Genomic DNA, 17,581 nt, shown 5'->3' with positions numbered 1-17,581 from the left:
TGCCTACTTTATGGGAAGGGATGCAAGAGATAGCAAAAGGAAACTGCAGTGGAAAACCTTTAAACAACTGAGGTGAAAGCGTTCCAGGTGACAGTGGAGACTGGAGACAGACACAAAGACACAAACAGCACTTACGGGTCGAGGCGGACACTGCCTCTTACTGCTTCCTCACCGTGACATTTATTTAGTCTTTCTTTCCCAGGAACAGCAGATACTGTATCACCTCAAGTGGGGAGTTTGATTGTTCTCATAAGTTAAACAGAATTAAGGCCAATCAATATTTTGGAATTGGCTGATCTCTAGGGAGGATATTAAGATTTACTAGAGCAGTGGAGGAAAGGGGCTGTAGCTATGGCTGCTGGATTTCTGATGAGTGGGATGCCTAAAAGGAACATGCCCAACCAACTCAGACACCTGCTTACTTAAAAACACATAGTCACCTGAATTTAGCAGCATCAGGCACATGTGCTGGATCAGGGTCATTTGGAGGCTTCCTCTGCTACAGCCCTTCATCATCCTTTGTGATTAACCAGAAAATACTTAAATAATTCTTATTCAGTGAGAAAAGAGGATCCATGGTTCCCAGAGTAACGAAAACAGCCATACAGAGTACTATAGATTGATCTCAATATTTCACTCTCCTGTAATAGTTTCATAGTTCCATACTTATGTCATAGTTTCACATTAGGTAGAATATACCTCTCGCCCCTTGACTGGAGCCTTGGCCATGTAACTTGCTTTGGCTAATGGGTTGGACATGAAATGAAAAAAAGCTGAAAATGTTCACGCACGATGGGCGTGTTCTCTTGGGCCTTGGCCTTTTGCCATGAGAAGAAAATGCCTCCAGTAGCTGCTGGTCCAAGGAGGATGAGGGACACTGTGGCACTGAGCCCAGCTGTATTCATTTAGATCAGGTGAACTTTAACTGGTCTGCAGATGCATGAGCAAGATGCTCACTGAGTTTGGGGTTTGTTATATAGCAGTACTATGGCACTGCCGAGGTCAGAGAGGATCATTCCAAGGCATCTGTAGACCTATTAACGGTTGTCCATTGGTGATAAATATTTCAGAATGATCCTCTATAACCTTGAAAATTTGTCCCCAATTACCCTTCCATCTATCACTCTAGCCATTTCCCCTTATTTTCTATCCTAGATGATGGTATTCTGAGATCATTTTTATTTTACTTCCATGGCTTACTTTTTGTGTTGCTCCTTTGGCCTAGCATGCTCTAATCTCTGATTCATTGTCTAGCATTCCCCAAGTTCCAGTGTAATCACAGGTCACTTCTCCCTCTGGAATGCCACAAGACTTTAAAGGACTATTTATCCCACTGTATTATAAACGTGTATTGCCCAATGCACGTCCTTCATTATACTAAGAGTTCTTTAAAAGTAGGAGCAAAAGGGCTAGTACACATTAGGTACTCAATGAGTGACTAAACTTAAATACTACAGCCAGGCAATACTTCTTAAACTAATTATTTGTGAACAGCAGATGATTCCTATTTCTATGAATTAAAGAAAATACTACCAGGAGGAAACCCAAGTTATATATAACAGTAATGGTTTAGTGAGAAAAGTACTAAATTATATCTAAGCATTCATTTCTTTAATAGTTTCCTCTAAAATCCTTCTTAAATATATTTTTAAAAACTAGAATTAGATTTAGATGCTTTAAAAAGTTGTTTTCATATAAAAGCAAAATTAAATGTAAAGTATAGATTGTTTCTGTTGAGAAACTTCTAAGAATCCTAGCATTTAGACCATGAGACCATTGTTTAACTGATGCCAAATATACTCCAGTTATCAAGGAAGAATATCATGAGTGTAAACTTATAGAGTAACAGTAAACACTGCAGTCACATGTAAGAATTTAACCTCTGAACTTGACCTAATGAATGCAAAGCCACCAATCAACACAGAAGAATGGTTCTTCGAATTAACTTTTGTTTGCTGATATCCTCCTGACATGTTTGTAGAACACTTGGATACCGTGTAAGGACTATCTTCAGTGTTCTATAGATAAAACAGGTGTATACTGAGCTTGATAACTAATTGAACATCAACTTAAGTTCTGATAGGAAGTGAGACAAAACTCTCAGCACCAGTCATTTTACTGGTTAAGCACCAAAGGCAACATGATTACATTCCACATATGACACATTAAACTTTAAAAAGAAGCTATCAGAGTCCCTTTTGAGTCTATTTGAATTCTTGCTGAAACAAAGTGGAAGGATAAGGCAAAGGACAAGAGAAAGGACAACAGAAAGAGGAAACAAGACTGTGATGCCTTCAGCCCCTTCCTCTACAGCCTGCCTGCCTCCCCTGCACGCACTATCTGCGTCCTTGAAAATTCATCCAACATTTGAAACAGCTAGTCTGATGGAGAACAGTATGGAGGTGCCTTAAAAAACTAAAAATAGAACTACCATACGCCCCAGCAATCCCACTACTGGGCATATACCCTGAGAAAACCGTAATTCAAAAAGAGTCATGTACCACAATGTTCATTGCAGCTCTATTTACAATAGCCAGGACATGGAAGCAACCTAAGTGTCCATCGACAGATGAATGGATAAAGAAGATGTGGCACATATATAGAATGGAATATTACTCAGCCATAAAAAGAAACGAAATTGAGTTCTTTGTAGTGAGGTGGATGGACCTAGAGACTGTCATACAGAGTGAAGTAAGTCAGAAAGAGAAAAACAAACACCGTATACTAACACATATATATGGAATCTAAAAAAAGTGGTTCTGAAGAACCTAGGGGCAGGACAGGAATAAAGATGCACACATAGAGAATGGACTTGAGGACACGGGGAGGGGGAAGGGGAAGCTGGGACGAAGTGAGAGAGTGGCATGGACATATATACACTACCAAATGTAAAATAGATAGCTAGTGTGAAGCAGCCGCATAGCACAGAGAGATCAGGTCGGTGCTTTGTGACCACCTAGAGGGGTGGGCTAGGGAGGGTGGGAGGGAGACACCAGAGGGAGGAGATATGAGGATATATGTATACGTATAGCTGATTCACTTTGTTATACAGCAAACACTAACACACCATTGTGAAGCAATTATGCTCCAATAAAGATGTTAAAAAAAAAAAAAGAGAGAAGAAACAGCTAGTCTGTCTTCCATATCTCACCCTAGGCCTTTGAACCAACCCAGAGATCTAAACAAAAATACCTGCCTCTAATAAAGTAGCTTCTACCAAGTCTAAGCTTGCAGAGAAGAGAAATTTATAGTCTTGTTCTAAATAAGAAGGTGACCTTGTTAGTAAAAGTACCATAATAAGAATACATTGAGCAAAAGTATCGGTGTGAGTGTTGTAAAGCATCCAGGAGGAAATTAGCTGTTTTAAACCATGGAACTAATGTGAATCATTGCTAATAGCTGCTTATTTATCACCAGCATAAAAAGATAATTTGGCTAAGTTAATGAAGTAATTCCAACTCTTAACTGAATGCTAGTTATTAATTGAATGTTATTGAAAAATAAAAAAAAAACAGGGAGGGAAACTACACGAAGGAGTGAGTGCAACCAGCTTCCATCTGAGTATATGAATATTTTCTTGACGCTGCTGGATAATATTCCAATTGCGGAAATTTGGGGATATCAAACTGTTCAAGAAGATTCCCATGGAAAGACAACCTACATTCAGCACTTTTATGAGAACAATGTAAAATACGTTGGGCTGAAGGAGATGTGTGTGTGTGTGTGTGTGTGTGTGTGTGTGTGTGTGTGTGTAGGTGCTGTGTGTTTTTCTTTGTTTTTTCTTTCTTTCTCATCGCAAGTAAGAAAATATCCCCAACAGTAAAGTATAGACATTAGACCCAGCCAAACCTGATATTTAATCCTGGCTAATACTTTCTGTGGTATGACCTTAAATTCACTGTTTAACTTTCTAAGTTAATTTCTACCTTCTCTAATGGGATAATAATAGCTAGTTTTAAACTTTCTGTTGTATTGAGGAGTGTTAATTTTCTGAGGTATAAACAAAGTGTTTTATGGTTTTTTCAATACATTCCTCCAAGTCATCTATGTAGAACCAAACTTTCCTTCTATGTAGCAACTCCCTTAATGAAATTGTGACAGATTTTGCAATTTTTCAGTGAATGTTGGTCATTAGAAAAATCTTATTTCTTATTCCAGTATTGGAAGACATAGTTCTGTTCAGTATTAAATTTCAATCCCTTATCTGATTCAAAGTTCTCTCTGCCTCCAGGATAGGACAGACTGTGACTCTAGTAGTCTGAAGTTGAGCTGAGGCACAGTCAACTCTTCGTCTGCCCTACCCACCCTCCCAACCTCCTGCACTTTCTTCCTTCCCTGTGTTGATCTCTCAGGAGTTAGGCAAGGGTAAGAGAAAGAGGAAAAATAAACGTTTCCTTCTTGGCTAGACAGGATTATACTCCTCTCCTTGGCCGTGATGACTGTTGATCAGGTTTGTTTATGTACTATTTGAGATGGGAATAGCCCTAGCAGGCCCCACCAATGAGGAGCACACTCCCTGTCATACCACATCTCCCAGATAGGCATTCCACTCAGCCTCCACATGCCGTGGCCAGACTGTGGTATCCAATCTCATTTACCCTCCTTGGCCAGCTCTCAGGCCTGAATTCCCAGGATTCAAGTAACCAGTGTTTAGTGAGTTCCTACTAGGTGCTAGCCCTCTTCTAGGCCCTGGGGATATAGCAAGGATCAAAACAGGAATAAATCTGTGGAATGCTAAGGGAGGGCTGCAATTTTAAATGGTATGGTAGGCCTCGCTGAAATGGTAATGTTTCAACAAAGAATTGAAGAAGGTGAGGGAGTGAATCATTTGGATATCTGGGGGAAATGGTTTCTAGGTAGTGGGAAAAGTCGGTGAAAAGGTTTTGAGGTTGAAAGGTGCTTTGAGGACCAATGGATAGCAAAGAGACCAGTGTCAATCATGACACAAAGGAGTCCAGTTTATTAAGGGTTGGAGTGTGCACATGCAAGTAAGCACAAATACGTGCACACTCACATACACATGCATATACGTCTGAGGCAAGCGTAGAGATGGTGAGTCCAAGGGATCAGCACTCTTGATTTTAACTTAGTTACAGGTGAGGCCATAATTCACATAATTTAAACAGGGATTAGAGTAGTTAAAATTGTGGGTACTAGAGTCAGACTATCTGAATGCAAATCCTGACTTCTCTACTTATTGTTTTTGTGACCTTGTGAAAATAATATAACCTCACTCCAACTCAGTTTCTTTTTCTGTAAAATGAGCTTGAAAATAGAAACTCAGCATTACTGTAAGATAATGGAATTAATGCCTGAAAGCACATATTACAGTTTCTGTCCATGGTGATTTTAATGGGCAGCAAGGGTTAAGAATCATTGCCTACATCTATGCTTGACTGGCTCATTCTTGCTGATCAGGTCTCAACTAAAATGTCACCTCCTCAAAGAGGCTTTCTGTGATGGTCCTTAGGGATGTTCATAAATATTCCAGTACTCCTCCTTCTAGGCCTTGGTGTGATTGGATTTCCTCACTTCCTTTAAGGTCAGACATGGCCATGTGCCTTGCTGTGGCCAGTGAAATTTGAGAAGTGGCATGTAGAGCTTTTACACAGAAGTGACATCTGTCAATTCCAGCAGAAGTACCACATCTCCTCTCCCCTGCAATGGTGATCATAGAAAAGAAATATATACATACATATGGAGCCTCTGACATCCTGCGTTTCTACAGACTATGATGACCAGAGCACAACCCTCCTGCTACCTGACTATCTGTACTGGACATGCAATTGGGCCAAGAATAAGCCTTTGTACTCTTAACCCACTAAGGTCTGGAGATAGCAGCATAATTTAGATTACCTTGACTGATACACTTTGACTGATATTATATAAAGTAATTTCCTCATCCCCCAGTCACTTTCCAGCACATCCTCAGATTTAATTTTCATTACAGTACTATACTGTCCTTCTTTGAAATAATCTCATTCACAAAATGTCTGAGAGACAGTCTCAGTTGTATCCTCACTACATAATGAGATCTAAAACTTATTCAGAATTTAATAACTATTTGTTGAATTATTAAACTTCACAGAATATAAATCCTTTCATTTAGAGCCTTAACATGCATAAGCCTTATGCTAAATTCTACATTATATGGCATGATTCCAGAATATTTATACCAAAAATTTTTAGCATATGATTTTCATGTTATTTAAGTCAAAGTTCTAGGATATAAACACAACTTGGTCACTTCACAGTGAGATTATTTTCATGAATAAAAAAAAGTTAAAATGGAATGTCAATGGTCTAAATGCATCAATTAAAAGACAGAGGTTTTCAGAGTAGGTCAAAAAAACATGACCCAACTATATGTTGTCCACAAGAAATCCACTTTAAATATAAAGACACATATAGATTAAAAGTAAATGGATGGAATATAGGATGGATGGACAACAAGGTCCTACTGTATAGCACAGGGAACTGTATTCAGTGTCCTTGGATAAATCATAATGGAAAAGAATATAAAAAAGAAATGTGTATATATATACATATATATATATGTATATATATGTAAAACAAAACAAAACAGTGTTGAGTCTTCTGATCCATGAACATGGTATAGCTCTAATTATTTAGGGTTTCTTTGATTTCTCTCAGTAATATCTTATAGCCTCAGTATATAGGTCTTGTATGGATCACAAAGAATTTAATATTTTTGATGGTATTATAAATTATGTTTTTTTACATTTCAATTTCTATTGTCTTTGCTACTATATAAAAATTTGATCCATTTTTGTATGTTGATCTTGAATGCTTCAGCCTTGCTGGACTTACTTATTAGTTCTAGCAGCCTTTTTGAGGATCACTGGATTTTCTACATAAACAATCAGGTCTTCTTCAAACAAATACAATTTTAATGTTTCATTTCCAAGCTGGGTGAATTTTGTTTCCTTTTCTTGCCTTACTACATTGGCTGGAACCTTCAGTATAAGGTTAAATAAAAGATGGAAGAACAGAAAAAAAAAAGTAAATGGATGGAGAAAAATATAACATGCTAATACCAATCAAAAGAAGCAGGAGTAGCTGTATTAATTTCAGACAGAGAAGATTTCAAAGGAAAATTATCAGGGATAAAGAAAGGCATTACATAATGATAAGAGGTCAATTCTCCAAGAAGACATAAAAATCCTTAACATGTTGCACCTAACAAAAGAGCATCAAACTACATGAGGCAGAAACTGAGAGAACTCCAAGGAGAAGTACATGAATACACTCTCACAGTTGGAGACTTCAACACCCCTCTCTCAGAAACATCAACCAGACAGAAAATCAGCAAGGACATAGCTGAACTCAAGAACACTATCAATCAACTGGATATAACTGACATCAATAGACTACTCCATCCAACAACAGCTTAATTCACATTTTTCTCAAGCTGACATGGAACTTTCACCAAGATAGGCCATACTCTGGGCCATAGAACATAACAACACATTTAAAAGAACAGAAATCATACAATGTCTGCTCACAGACCACAGTGAAATTAAACTAGAAATTAGCAACAGAAAGACAGCTGGACAATGCTCCAAAATGGAAATTAAACATCACACTTCTAAATAACACATGGGTCAAAAAAGAAATCTCAAGCGAAATTTTAAAATATTTTTAATTAACTGAAAATAAAACACAACTTATCAAAATCTGTTGAGTGCAGCAAAAGCAATGCTTAGAGGGAAATTTATAGCAGTAAATTTACTGCTATAAATTAGCATTCTTTATTAGAAAAGAAGAAAGAACTAAAGGCAATTATCCAGGTTTCCATCATAGAAAACTAGAAAAAGAAGAGCAAATTAAAACCAAAGTAAGCAGAAAAAAGAAATAATAAGGATTAGAGCAGAAATCAATGAAATTGAAAACAGGAAATCAACAGAGAAACTGAATGAAACTAAAAGCTGCTTCTTTGAAAAGATCAATAAAATTGATAAGCCTCTAGACAAGCTAAGAAAAAAAGAAAGAAGACACAAATTACTAAGTATCAGAAATGAAATCACCATAGATCCCATGGAAATAAAAAGGATGATAAAGGAATAATATGAACAACTCTATGCCCACAAATCTGATAACCTAGATGGACCAATTCCTAGAAAGACACAATCTGCCAAAACTCATAGAAGAAGAAACAGATGATGTAAATAGGCCTATTTGAGTTAACAAAATTGAATCAACAATTAATAACCTTCCAAACAGAGTGCACCTGACCCAGATGGGTTCACTAGTGAATTCTTCCAAACATTTAAGGAAGAATTATAATAATTCTCTACAATCTCTTCTGAGGACAGAAGCAAAGGGCATACCTCCTAACTCATTCTATGAGGCCAGCATTACACCAATACCAAAACCAGATAAAGACACGAGAAGAAAACCACAGACCAGTATCGCTCATGAACACAGATGTAAAAATTCTCAGCAATACATTAGAAATCAAATCCAAAAAATATATAAAATGAATTAATATACCACAACCAAGTCGGGTTTATCCCAGATGTACAAAGCTGGTTCAACATTCAAAAGTCAATTAATGTAAGGAAATGTTCTAATCTCATTGTTTTACATGTAGCTGTCCAGTTTTCCCAGCACTACTTGTTGAACAGACTGTTTTTTCTCTACTGTATATTCTTGCCTCCTTTGTCATAGATTAATTGACCATAAGTGTATGGGTTTATTTCTGGGCTCTCTATTCTGTTCCACTAATCTATGTGTCTGTTTTTGTGCCAGTACCAAGCTGTTTTGATTACTGTAGCTTTGTAGTACAGTCTGAAGACTGGGAGAATGATACCTCCAGCTTTGTTCTGTTTTCGAAAGATTTTTTTGGCCATTAGGGGTCTTTTGTGGTTCCATATGAATTTTAGGATTATTTGTCCTAGTTCTGTGAAAAATATCATGTGTATTTTGATAGAGATTGCATTTAATCTATAGATTGCTTTGAGTAGTATGGCCATTTTAACAATGTTAATTCTTTCAATCCAAGAGCACAGTATATCCTTCCATTTCTTTGTATTATCTTCAATTTCCTTCATCAGTGTTTTATAGTTTTCAGGGTATAGGTCTTTGACTTCCTTAGATAAGTTTATTTCTAGTTATTTCATTCCTTTTGATGAAATTTTAAATGTAACTTTTTTTTAAACTTTCTCTTTCTGAGAGTTCATTATTAGTGTATAGAAAAGAAACAGATTTCTGTATATTAATCTTGTATCCTGCAACTTTTCTGAATTCATTTATTAGTTCTAACAGTTTTTGGGTAGATACTTTAGGGTTTTCTATATAAAGTACCATGTCATATGCAAATAGTGACAGTTTTACTTTTTCCCTTCCAATTTGGATGCCATGTATTTCTTTTTATTGTCTGACTGATGTGGCTAGGACTTCCAATACTATGTTAAATAGAAGAGTGAGCATCCTTGTATTGGTCCTGAATTTAGAGGAAAGGCTTTCAGCTTTTCACCACTGAGTATGATATTAGCTGTTGGTTTGTCATAAATGGCCTTTATTATGTTGAGATATATTAACTCTATACCCACTTTGAGGAGAGTTTTTATCATGAATGGATGTTGAATTTTGTCAAATGCTTTTTCTGTGTCTACTGAGATGATCATGTGATTTTTATCCTTCTGTTTGTTAATATGATGCATCACATTGATTGATTTGTGAATGCTGAAGTTTTCTTACCTCCCTGGAATAAATCCCACTTGATCATGGTGTATGATCCATTTTATAAATTGTTGGATCTGGCTTACTAATATTTTGTGGAGGATTTTTGCACCAATATTCATCAAAGATGTTGGCCTGTAATTTTCTTTTTTTTGACGTTTCTTTGTTTGGTTTTGGTATCAGGGTAATGGTGGCCTCACAGAATGAATTTGGTAGTATTTTGTCCTCTTCAATTTTTTGCAATATTTTGAGAAGGATAGGCATTGGTTATCTTTTATATGTTTGGTAGGATTCCCCTGTAAAGCCATCCGGTCCTGGACTTCTGTTTGCTGGGAGGTTTTTTTTTATTATTACAAATTTAATTTTACTACTAGTGATCAGTCTGGTCAAACCGTCTGTTTCTTCTTGATTCAGTCTTGGGAGGTTGTATATTTCTATAAATTTGTCCATTTCTTCTAGATTGTCCAATCTGTTGGCATATAACCATTTGTTATATTTTTGTTCTCATTTAACTGGTGAGAACATTTCCTCACAGAATATACCAAAAAAAAAAAAAAAAAAAACCTCAAAAAGGATTAAATGCCTAAATGTAAGACCTGAAACCATGAAACTCCTAGAAGAGAACACAGAGAGAACATCCTTTGACATAAATTGTCATAATATTTTTTTGGATCTGTCTCTTAAGGCAAAAGAAATAAAAGCAAAAATGAACAAATGGGACCTAATTACACTTAAAAGCTTTTACAAAGCAAAGAAAATCACTGACAAAATGAAAAGACAACCTACAAAATGGGAAATAATATTTACAATTGATATGACCAACAAGGGGTTAATATCCAAAATATACAAACAACTCATACAACTCAATATCAAAAAACCCCATACAACTCAATTTTAAAAAAGGCAGAAGACCTGAACAGACATTTTTCTAAACATATAGATGGCTAACAGGCACATGAAAATAGGCTCAACAATGCTAATTATCAGAGAAATGCAAATGAAAACAACAAAGAGATATCACCTCATAACTGTCAGAATGACTTTCATCAAAAAGTGTACAAATAAGTAATGTTAGACAGGATGTGGAGAAAAGGGAACCCTTGTACACTGTTTGTGGGAATGTAACTTGGCGCAGCCACTATGGAAAACAGTATGGAGGTTCCTCAAAAAACTAAAAATAGAACTACCATATGATCCAGCAATTCCACCCCAGGTATATATTCGAAAAAAATGAAAACACCAATTCAAAAAGATACACACACTCTAATGTTAATAGAAGCAATGTTTACAACAGCCAAAATATGGAAGCACCCCAAGTGTCCACCAACAGACGAATGGATAAAGAAAATATAATATATACAATGAATTATGATTCATCCATAAACAAGAATGAAATTCCGTCATTTGTAGCAGTGTGGACTGACCTAGAGAATATTAGGCTAAGTGAAATAAGTCAGACAGAGAAAGACAAATACTGTATGATATCAGTTACATGTGGAATCTAAAATATAATACAAATGAATGCACATGCAAAACAGAAACAGACTCACAGATACAGAAAACAAACTAGTGGTTACCAAAAGGGAGAGGGAAGGGGCAAATTAGGGGTATGGGATTAAGAGATACAAACTACTGTGCATAAAATAGATAAGCAACAAGTATATATTGTATGGCACAGGATGTTATAGGCAATATCTTATAATAACTTTTAATGGAGTATAATCTGTAAAAATACTGAGTCACAATGTTGTATACCTGAAACTAATATAATACTGTAAATCAACTATACTTGAATAAAAACAATCAAATAATGTAATCCATCACATCAACAGAATAAAAAATTAAATCACATGGTCATATCAACAGATGCAGAAAAAGCTTTTGACATAATCCAACACCCATTCATGATTTAAAAAAAAAAAAAAAACCTCTCAGTAAACTAGGAATAGAAGGAAACTTCCTCAACTTGATAAAGACTATCTACAAAAAAATCTACAGCTAACATCATATTTAATGGTAAGAAACTCTATAAGCATTTCCACTAAGATCAGGAACAAGGAAAGGATGTCTCTTCTCACCTTTCCTTTTCAACACTGTACTGAAAGTAGTTGCTAATGCAAAAAGGCAAGGCAAGGAAATGAAAGTTATACAGATTGGGAAGAAAGATATAAAACTGTCTTTGTTAGCAGATGACAATTGTTTGTGTAGAAAATCCAGAAGAATCAACAATACAACTCCTGGAACTGATAAGCAATTAGAGCAAGGTTGCAGGATATAAGGTTAATATACAAAAGTAAATTGCTTTCCTATATACCAACAATGAACAAGTGGAATTTGAAATTAAAACACAATATCATTTACATTAGCAACCAAAAAAGAGAGAAATATTTAGATATAAATATAACAAAATGTGTACAAGATCTATATGAGGAAAACTACAAAACTATGATGAATGAAATCAAAGAAGAGCTAAATAAATGGAGACATATCCCATGCTCATAGACAGGAAAACTCAATATCGTCAAGATCTTGGCTCTTCTCAACTTTATATATAGATTCAATGCAATCCCAATAAAAATCCAAGCAAGTTATTTTATGAATGTCTACAAACTGATTCTAAAGTTTACATGAACAGGCAAAAGACCAGAATAGCCAACACAATATTGATTGAAAAGAACAAAGTTGAAGGACTGACACTATCCAACTTCAAGATTTACTATAAAGCTATAGTAATCAAGACGGTGTAGTAATGGAGAAAAGAATAGACCAGTAGATCAATGAAAGAGAACAGAGATCCTAGAAAGAGACCCTTTCGTCAACTTATCTTTGACAAGGGGGCAAAAGCAATACAATGGAACAAAAAAAGTCTCTTAACAAATGATGTTAGAACAACTGGACGTTCATGTGCAAAAAAAATTTATCTAGACACAGACCTTACACCCCTCATAAAAATTAACTCAAAATTGATCACAGACCTAAATGTAAAACGTAAAACTATGAAACTCCTAGAAGATAACATAGGAGAAAATCTAAATGGCCTTGGGTATGGTGATGCCTTTTTAGATACAACACCAAAACCTAATCCATAAAAGAAATAATTGATAAGCTGGACTTCATTAAAATTAAAAACTTCTGCTCTGTGAAAGAGCAGAAGAGAGAAGGAGAATCAAGAGGATAAAAGGACAAGACACAGACTGGGAGAAAGTATTTGCAAAAGACACATCTGATAAAGATACAAAATATGCAAAGAACTCTTAAAACTCAACAATAAGAAAACAAAGAACCCAATATTTTTTTCAATTGGAGTGTAGTTGTTTTACAATGTTGTGCTAGTTTCTACTGTACAGTGAAGCAGAGTTCCCTGTGCTATACAGCAGGTTCTCATTAGTTATCTATTTTATACATATCAGTGTATATATGTCAATCCCAATCTTCCAAATCATCCCGCCCCCACCCGCCACCCCCCGCTTTCCCCCCTTGATGTCCATACATTTGTTCTCTACATCTGTGTCTCTATTTCTGCCTTGCAAATCAAGAACCTGATTTTACAATGGGCCAGAGACCTTGACAGGCACCTCAGCAAAAATGATATACAGATGGCAAATAAGCATATGAAAAGATGCTCCACATCTTATGCCATCAGGAAAATGCAAATTAAAACAATGAGATACCATGACATACCTATTAGAAGAGCTGAAATCCAGAACACTGACAACACCAAATGCTGGCAAAGATGTGGGGCAACAGAAACTCTCATTTGTTGTTAGTGGGAATGCAAAATGGTACAGACTCTTTGGGAGACAGTTTGGTAATTTCTTACAAAACTAAACACACTCTCTCACAAAACAGTCTAGCAATCATGCTCCTTGGCATTTACTCACAAGAGAAAAAAACTTATGTCTGCACAAAAACCTGCACATGTATGTTTATAGAAGCTTTATTCATAACTGCAAACACTTGGAAGCAACCAAGAAGTCCTTTAGTAGGTGAATGAATAAACTATGGTTCATCCAGACCATGGAATATTATTCAGCAGTAAAAAGAAATGAGCTATCAAGCCATGAAGTTTCCATGGAGGAAACTTAAATGAAAGAAGCTAATCTGAAAATATTACATACTGTATGATTCTAACTATATAATGTTTTAGAAGAGCTATGGAGACAATAAAAATATCAGTGGTAGCTAGGGGCATGGCAATAGAGATGAATAGGCAGAGCACAGATGATTTTTAAGGGAGTGAAAATACTCCATATATTATAAGGACATATATATATTTGTTCAAACTCATAGAGTGTAGAATATCAAGAGTGAACCTTAAGATAAACTATGGATATTGGGTGATTATGATGTTTCAGTGCAAGTTCCTCCTTGGTAAAAAATGCGCCATTCTGGTGTGTGATGTTGATAATGGGGGAAGTTATGAATGTGAAGGGGTGGGAGGTATATGAGAAATCTTTGCACCTTTCTTTCAATTTTGTCATAAACCTAAAACTGCCTTAAAAAGTCTTTAATAAAACAAAAAGTTAGAATGAATTAATGTATATGTTCAAAATAAATAAAGCAGACGTCTGTAATAATAATTTATCTCTTGTTCATAACTTAGTAAAACAGATTATTAGGTTTTAAGGATGATAATTGTTCACACTCTTATATCCCATCTAAATTTCAAACCAATTGAGAAATAAGGAATCACACTGATAGAAATTAAAGACATCTTTGTTACTTAAACATGTGACCAACCTCTGGCCTCCTAATATCTTCCCCTCGCTCTCACCCCCATCCCAAAGTCTGGACTTTCAGAGAGCCATTTAAAGAAGAACAAAGGTCTACAGAGAAGACCCACTTAATCAGAATTGCAGCCTTACACCCAATGAGTCCTGAGAGTAAAGACAGAGACAGGTGTGGAGTCTGATCCATTCACTGCGTGCTTAAACATGGAGATAGGAGCAAGCACAGAGCCCAGACTCCTGAAGCCAAGCAGGTCTAAATGAGAGAAACCAAACACATCTCCAGATATCACTCTTCAGGGAAACTGCTCCTTTTGTCTCCTAAAAGAAATGAGGGAGGGTGTATGGGAACAGAGGCCAGAAGAGTTCCCTCCATTCTCATTCCTTCTGGACAGTGCAAATTTCTTTCTTCTGTGGAAATGTTAAGAGTGTGGGAGGTGAGGAAGGGAGGAGATAAATGCACCTCAATCTATAGTCAAGGCAAATCTTAAAGGCCAATAATTCTTTCTGAATGACAAAATCAAATTGACTGCTTTCTTTTAACAGTGGAGCAGTGCTGGCTCACTTCCCAAATATCCTTTCATATAAAGATACCTAGTGAATGGCAACATTGCTCTGTTTCCTTCCTCTTTTCATAGCAGTAATTAGAATTCATTTATGGACATTCAACCAATAGCTTATAATTATGATTAGAGGGACTTAGCAACGAAATCACTTATTTTAACAATAGTATTTTCACTGCAAAGTCCACCCCCAAAATTAAAATCCTTTAAAAAATGTAAATTAGAATACTGGCTAAAATAAATCTTCAATGAAGGTTTATAATGTCCTCTTACACCTTCTCTGGATCCTTCTATATAAATGTAAAAGTTTCTCAGTGTTAATTTAGGCAGTGAATAAGCTATTTCTCATTGCTGATTCAAGCTGAGAATTTAGCACTATAGATCCCAAACTGCTCACACTATACAGAAGGCATCCTAAAAGCTGACTTCTGGTGCCTGTGTCTGACACACTGAAGAAAAATTAAATTATTTGTAATACAACAAAATGGTGGTTTAACAACAGAAGCATCCTTCTGACAAGAGCACTGATCATTCTTAGATGAAAGCAATGTGAAAGATAGGTATTGGCCTAAAAACTTTGCATTGAACTCCTGACCTTTCTGGAGTTGGGACACATAGAATTAAGAGTTCTCAGTGATGCTAGAGACTATCTAGCGGTGATTCTCAACTTGGTGGGCACAGGAAGCACTACTATTAAGCATCACTGTATGGGAATAAGAAATGGTACTAAAGGGAGCATGTTATAAACATACACGGTATCATCACAGAGGAAGGGGGAAAAAAAATCCAAATCTTCATTTTTCAGGTTAGAAAACCAGGGCACAGAGAAGTTGCTACTTCGAGTTACATGGCAAGTTAGGTAAAGTGAGAACTAGCCTTATTCTCCAGCGATTTAGGCCAACGGTCTTTCCTCAGGAGTAATTTCTATTAAATGCAAAGTCTCTTATTATTGCATGTTTTGGTAATACCTTTGCTCTGCCCAAACTATTAAAGGTATGCAATTTTCATATGAGAGTGCCTAAGAATGAGTTTTGATTTAAGAATTATTCTAAAGCCTTTTATAATGCCCAGAGACAGTCTTGGACTTGATGAGGTAAAATTCCTCCCGATTTGTGCCCATTCCAATGTGATGGCAATACCTATTTGTGTCTATCACTCCCGATAAATTTTTGTGGCACTTCTAGCTTCTTGCCCTTCAAGAAACAGAATTTTAATTTTATATGGATTCTCTATCAGTACACTTCCCATGAGAGGAAGACAGTAGATTAAATAACAAAGTTAAGATTTACAGCAAGGCCCTTGCCAAGAAGAGACAAGTCAGCTAGTCTGTAGGAGAATCTGACATTTTAGTTTCTTGAAATTTTTCTTTTTACTTTTATCTATAGATCAGCTATGTTTATGAAAAAGGCACCCAAGAAAACATCAAAATTTTTACATTTGAAGTAGAAGGATAGAGTTTATAATTTGTTATTAAAAAAGATTATGGTCATCCTAAGATACATCAGGCCAAGTTCCGCTGAAGATTGCAGTTTTCTTTTGAAACAGAACTTTGCTGTTTGTATAAATGACAAGTAAGTTAAAAATGAGATGCCAAAAAGTCTTTCCTTCCTCCTTTCATAGGTGAAGGAAACACTGTATTGTTCTAAGCTTTCTTTCCCCATTCTCTCTAAAGTCAATAATTGACTAAGAGACCCATGATTAATTTTAATATGGTAAGGATTTCTACTTGAAATACAATGAATTTCCCACTCTACACAAGTTTCCTTTGCTGTGTCTTTTTTCTTTACTTCTCTGCAGCTTAAAAGAATGATACTGAAAAATAGGTATTATTTAAGAACTGGAATAAACAAATCACTCCAAGATTCATAGCACCAAACCAGTATTACAGTTGTTGGTACACATGCTCTTATTATTTGTACAGCACTTGATCACTTATGAAATGCTTCCTTATATATTAACTTATGCAATACCTTCCACAGGATCCATGTATAGGAACAACAGGTATTCTAGACAGGAAAACAAGACTTTAGAAGATTCTCTGACTTGACCAGAATCACAAAAGTGGTAAATGGTAATTCCTCACTTCCAATTCTTAAACATCAGACTCTATGTACAGCTCCCCAAAATGACCTTAGAATGTTAGCATTTCTGCTAAATAAATCTCAGTAAAAACAGAAGGAGAAGCTTTTCAAAGATTATGTAGTACCTTTTAGCTTTCTCTTTTGTGACCTATTCTAGGTAAATAAAATCAAGCCATAAAAGAATATTAGAAGCAATTGGTCACTATGGAACTCTCAGATTAATCACTTAGGAGCTCTTACTTGGAGGTACTTGAAACTTTACAATTTGTAAAGTTTGTTACAAACTTTTGTAACAAACTTTCTTTATAATTAAGATCATATATTGAAGCTTCAGAGTTATCACACAAAGCTTAATGGCAGCTAACTTTAATCAGTCCAAAACAGAATCTCAGGCAATGTTTATACATAAAAGTTTATATTGAAGAGTTAACAGCTGATAATCTCCACACTTGGAAAAGAAGCATAGTATCAATTAATATCATAGTTAAAACCACATACACACACA

General features: G+C 35.7%; 1 pseudogene across 1 annotated transcript in view; it reads right to left on the bottom strand.

Moving 5' to 3' along the window:
- The window catches only part of LOC309633103 (TM2 domain-containing protein 1 pseudogene), a 48,764-nt pseudogene extending 31,183 nt beyond the window's left edge, over positions 1–17,581 (bottom strand). Inside the window, exon 1 of the transcript in view lies at positions 1–17,581. This exon is cut by the window's left edge and continues 31,183 nt beyond it. The product of the transcript in view is annotated as a TM2 domain-containing protein 1 pseudogene (transcript).

Source organism: Balaenoptera borealis (genome assembly GCF_965194805.1).
Source record: "Balaenoptera borealis genome assembly, chromosome: 8".
Taxonomy (NCBI): domain Eukaryota; kingdom Metazoa; phylum Chordata; class Mammalia; order Artiodactyla; family Balaenopteridae; genus Balaenoptera; species Balaenoptera borealis.
This window is presented reverse-complemented; position numbering and strand designations above follow the sequence as displayed.